Source organism: Schistocerca serialis, chromosome 1 (assembly GCF_023864345.2).
Source record: "Schistocerca serialis cubense isolate TAMUIC-IGC-003099 chromosome 1, iqSchSeri2.2, whole genome shotgun sequence".
In the NCBI taxonomy this organism is placed as follows: Eukaryota; Metazoa; Arthropoda; class Insecta; order Orthoptera; family Acrididae; genus Schistocerca; species Schistocerca serialis.
Genome location: NC_064638.1, coordinates 612,946,456 through 612,952,455, shown reverse-complemented (window position 1 = coordinate 612,952,455; position 6,000 = coordinate 612,946,456).

Genomic DNA, 6,000 nt, shown 5'->3' with positions numbered 1-6,000 from the left:
TGACCTCAACACTGTCTGATAGTTGCAACTGATCCCCTGTCTGCGTCTTATCACTTTGAGACTGATGCATACGTCGAGCAACTTCGCTGGTTGACAAGCCTTCAGCGCGTAATGTGACAACGCGGGCCCAATCATTAGTCGCAGTTGTCCTTCGTGGCATGATGGAGATTCACTCTATTGTTCCACAGACATCTTTAATTCGTCTATACTGGTGCTCTGTTTTCAACTGAATTGCTGCAATCCATTCAAGTGCCGCATTCTACTGTGACTGTGTGTACATCTTGAAACAACATCAGGGGTGATCTTACGGTAGGTACAAGAACAGTAAAAATATCAACATACCTGCACGGTATTTCAGGGTGATAGCAAACTTTTGCTGATGTGTGTAGTTATGCTTTATGCATCATAATAAGTGTAAATATCATTACACTTTTTCCGTGCTTTATTCGTTTAAAATTACCATGTTTGGCACCCAGCACGATACTAAGCAATTCCACTCCATTTGTTTTCCATAGTGCTCGATTTCTCCATTTTACCGCACTGATTTGCAGGAACTAAAATGGAAATTTTAACTTCCACTGTAACAATTATAACGTCGTTCCCGATGAAATTTGATCCTAGCGTCGGTACAGCTGCGATCCCTGTTCGTAGTTTCAACAACCCAAGTTGTCTCATCTTCCTATGTTCGTACGAACTTACTTAATAACATGTTTTTCACAGCATACAAAACGTGCAATTCTCGTGATATATTACTCTTCAAGCAAAAGTTCCACTACACAGTGCCACGTGATGCGATACGCGTATTTCAAAATTCTGTAATTACATATACAAGATAACCAGTGGAAGGCAGCAACAAACATCTTATATAAAGGCATATGAGTGCAATTTAGTTGCACTTCTAACCACTTTTCAATAATTCACTAGTCTACATAAATCAAGTAACATCGCGAATCTGAGAGCTTCATCTTCTTATGGCCATCTGTGACTTCGTCGCAATTGTTCCCATAACCGCGGTGAAATATGTTTAGTGGCCTAAAATGCGTTTAGCCATATTGGAAAATGTCGATTGATACAAGACTCGAAATGCAATGCGGATCACAAACGTACTTTGCAAACACAAGCTGAATCAATACTTTCCCTTCAGGAACAAGTGTAACTTTTTAGGAGGGGCATGTTACAAAGAGGAGAACATAAAATTAGTCACGTCCATGTGCGCACGAAGTTTACTGAGCATCGGCACAAAAATTCGGCAGTTTCGCCCTGCAGTACCATGCATCCCTAAATCTAATTAACGTGTTCGCATGCGAGGCAATTTATCATACCGCTGAGCTATATTAAGCCACATTTCTTTTTTAGCTCTTGATTTAGCGCGACGTAATTGCTAATGCTTGGTTGTGTAATAACATAGCACAGGCTACGGTGGAATAACTTTAAATACGACATTGCTTTCCATATATTTCATGGAGTACGTCGACAGTATTAAAGTTTTTCGGAACTATAAATCAGCTTTAAATGGCCAGATATTTCACATTTCGCAACTGCGTCACGTGGATCCTTTTTAGTTCATTTCTGAAAATAATGGCGAAAATACTGCGCAGCTTAGAATACTACGCATTTTTCGAAAGATTTTGCACGAATATACATGTAGATGTGGAAAAGATATAAAACAGATGCCAAATATTTTGCAGTTACTTTTGATCGCACAGAGGATAGAATATTTTTTTTTTTTTACGGCTAGTAACACCCCTCACAAGAAATTCTTTTCTTTAACAATGCTTCTACGCATATTTAAGACGCACAAAAATTTCATAATTCTAAGTTAATTAAATTTACAGTATTTAGAAAGCATAGAAAGCCACAGATATTCATCCAACTGCACCACGTATTCAGCTGAGTCTTTGTTTCCATTGGAATCGCCTCCGTATGGCAGCGAAATTATGAATTTGGGCACGCACGTATGATATGTAGAACACTGTGCCGTTCTGCAACACAGTCACAGCTGAGCGATGTTGTGAATTCGCATTTGTATATTTTTTAACGCATTTTCCACTATTTGTGTTTATACTGCTGAGCGCCAATGACATTTTGTGTTGCACTTCGAAACCTGGTGCTGCTGACGAAATGTAGGACACCTCAAGTTTTTCTGGAGTTGCATTGTACTGCCACTTTTCTGATCGTCTGTCTGTTGTTCTCACTCATTGCCCCCAAACATTTTACACGTTGTACAGGCGGACGACGGGAACGATGTTTTCATTAAGAGCAGGAATGTCCTCATGTACAGGGAAATAAGGATCATCAGCTTTTATAAACTTCCCCTTGGAAGCAGATTCTCGCCACAAAAATGGGGAGCTGTGGCTGAGAATAGACAACCACAAAATTGATGGGTTTTTCATTGCTCGTGTGATGCCCCGCGTAGGCTCGTTGGTCTGCGTGTCGACGAGTCTGGTGTATTGGCTGTGGATTCTAACTGCACCATAATATTCTGCCAAAGGGTACAGCAGTCAAACAGCAGATATCCTTAGAGTTGGAACTGATGAACCTCATGTCGTATTACAAAGTTTTGCAAGATGCTTTTTCTTGTCTTCATCCTAGCGGCAGGTTTCAGCAAACGCTCTTTAAAGCTGGGCGTCCTTTCAACAGAGCACGTAAAATTATAAAATACTTTTGGCGTGAGAATAATGTGATGCAGCTCGGGTATGTCGCGTTGAATAAATACGTAAATGTAACAGATCGTCAGAATATGGCACTAAAGTTTACTTTCTTAGCTTTCTACTTTTACTACTTCTACTTGGGGTTTTGTTGGTGTAGGTTATTCCCCAGTCTCTCTAGTGTATGCCAATCTTCTAAGTACTATGAACATGTTATTCTACCTGCTAACATTTGATCTCATCGTATGTGATGACGACTCGTCGAAATAACGAATCTCTGTTATGTGTCATTGAAATTTTCCGTAGTTGCAGCCATGGATAGCTTTTGCTCATTTCATTTCGAGAAAATATCTGACATCTACGCAGGTCTACGTGACTGATGGGTTTAACATTGTCCTTTGCATATCCACCATACCTCCGGCAATAATTCTTAGAGACAGATTTGTGCCTGCATGTGTTGTACTTGCTAGATGTAGTCCGTTGTTTGCATGTCGACGTGAACATGCTGGAACCCTAATAGTTTATCGTCCGCTACGAAAGCTTTTGCACCAGTCGAGGTAACATTTTCTGTCGTTTGCTTTCTGCCATTACGGTTGCAGATGCACTGCACGCGATTCCATCGTCGTTGTCACCAATGTACAGCTAAACGTACGGGTTTATTCGCCGTTCTGTGCCACTCTGACGTAAGCTTTCATAGTCACTACTTTCAGCCAGCAATAACTGACATATCTTCTTCTTTTAGTGAATTACGTACTTAGGTTCACGGGCTCATTTTTAAAACATGTTGCCGTTCGAATTTCAGTTCGAGTTAACATTATCAACATCTAAAGCTCAGTGTACTACATTCATCAAACAAAATTAGTTCCGTAGCATAATTTAAAGCCTTGTTGAGCGCTATTTCCAGTCAAGAATTGTTTATAAAATATTTAATGTTGTTAGTATGCCTTCGTAAGTGGCCAGTAATATTACGTTAATCATTTTCAGGTTTTTTACGTTAATCATTTAGATTTTTTAGGTTATGTCTGTCTTTGCGCATCTTATTAAATGCAATTACGTCTCACTTTAATTTATTGAGGCATCTTCAGAAACTTGAAATACACATTTTCACCTTTAACTGACGTGTTTTGTCTCTGTACTTATCCACTAGAATGAGTTTTGGACCTGGATTTTTTTCTGTTCCATGGATATGCTTTGTTACTTACTGTGCCTAACAAATACTAACTGTGTATTTATTACTTACGTCAAATAATGCAGCAAGGAAGTGTCACGACCGGAACTGGAATTGGGGCATCTTGAAAGTGCTTACTTAGGAAGCAACAATATGTATATATTTCAAGCTCCTGAAGTTAACTAATACATTAAGGCGAAATTTATGTCGCACAACGAGATTGCATTTATACAATTCCACGTAGGTAAGCACAGCTTAAAATCATTAACAGACTGCCTAAAACCACTATATGTACTTTTTGGAGAATGGCGTCATACAGATATACAATGAGAATGCTTCATATGGCCAGGCAGAACGTAGCTCAGGAATAACAAAGACATTTGCAAAAGGGAGTTGTTCATTACACAGCAACTTCATATATATCTTGAATACAGTCCCATACAGCTTATAAAAATTTCAGCAAGACGTCAAGAGCTCCTATATGACAAAATATTTCTGGACACTTGTTTCGTTCTAAATGAACATAATTTTGTCAGCGTATTAAATGTCAGTATAGCTACACAGTATATACATTGATTAAAATATGGTTTAAAATCTTTTTCTTCATCGGTCCAGTCTATTGTCCTTATGAAATTCCTTACAAGATACTTTGACAATTCAGTAATTCGTTCCGTAATGTAAATATATAGCTATCTTATTTACTCTTATGTACAGATATATCCATTCAATTAATCTCAGTTCGCTACTGTATCTAAACATTAAGTGACGATCGCAGGCTCGTCCCTGTCTGATGGCTGGTACTAGTAAGTGTTTGACAGAGCAGTAAATCTGAAGACGTCGGTTTTTGCGATGAAAGTAAGCCGAAATAAAGCTCTTTGGTCTTTATTGCAAGGGGCAGCTTCTCCTGACAGAGCCCGGAACTCTGCGAAGCACTCGGTGGTGCGATGTTTCCGCGACATGAACCAGGCACCATTAGCGTCCCACGTCGGAGGAACACGACAAGTGCATTTCGCCGCCTCCATTACAGAAGAGCTGCAGAGCCGACCGGGAGCCGGCAGAGATGAGGAGATCGTATCCTGCGAGCAGCGCACAGATTATGGCTTCCAACAGACGAACACTTACTCGAGATTTAGAACATCGTTCCATGTTCCGAGCAACGACCCACCAACCGTTAATTCGGTGACAGCAGAGAGCGTAAACGTGTACATTTCTTGTCGACCGTACGTCTTCCACAAACACAACGACGTGATGACTACGAGCCACTAGCAAAGTAGGACATCTATTTCGATCTCGTGGAACTGACATCTTCAACTGCCACGTCACGAATCTTCAAAAGGAGAATTTGATCGTGACTGAAACATGTGCAGCTGTAGCTGTTCGAGTATATGACACGATCAGACGAGCAACAGCAAACTTATATGTTTCTCAACATCGACACGAAGTACAAATGAACATAGCTAACATACGAGTATATCGAGATCTCGTTTAGGGACGTCTGTTAATGTGGGAAAGCTGTGGTCACACAAAACCGATAAAACTATGCCTGTTATTGCATTTGCTTGTTTTAAAAATATTATCAAAGCATTTGTTGTGAGCCGTTACGTAATTTTTGTATACTTTTGTATCTATTTTACTTGTAAATTTTAACTTTACCATTTAATGTAACATACCTCACGCAATAATCATATGATTGGTTGTCAGTGATGCAATTCCTTATGTGATGAGCGACGCTTCCAGTATATATTCTCGAGTAATGCTGCCTTTTGTCAGTATCTGATGTCCGTGTTCTGACGGATCTTCCTCCGTTCACCGCCACCATCATGTTTATAACATTACGTCCTGTTACTTTTGCAACTTTTATTCTTGATGTTTTTAGTCATGTTACCATCTCTTCTTATAGAATTCCCTCTGAGTGTGTATTATTATTTTATTGAATCTCCTACGACCTGAGGATGGTCAAAACAATAGACCGAAACCAGTTGCTAACCAAACCAAACATCTGTTGTGATCAAGACTGGTTCACTAAAAAAATTAAAACAAGTAATTGAAATTGATATATATATAGTCCTGCTTGGACTCATTCATCTTGGAAGACAATCATAAAGTATAAATAATCTATTTTTTGTTACAAATTAAATTGATATTTTGTATTTGTTACATTTTGTTTGTATCAATCAGTCTACA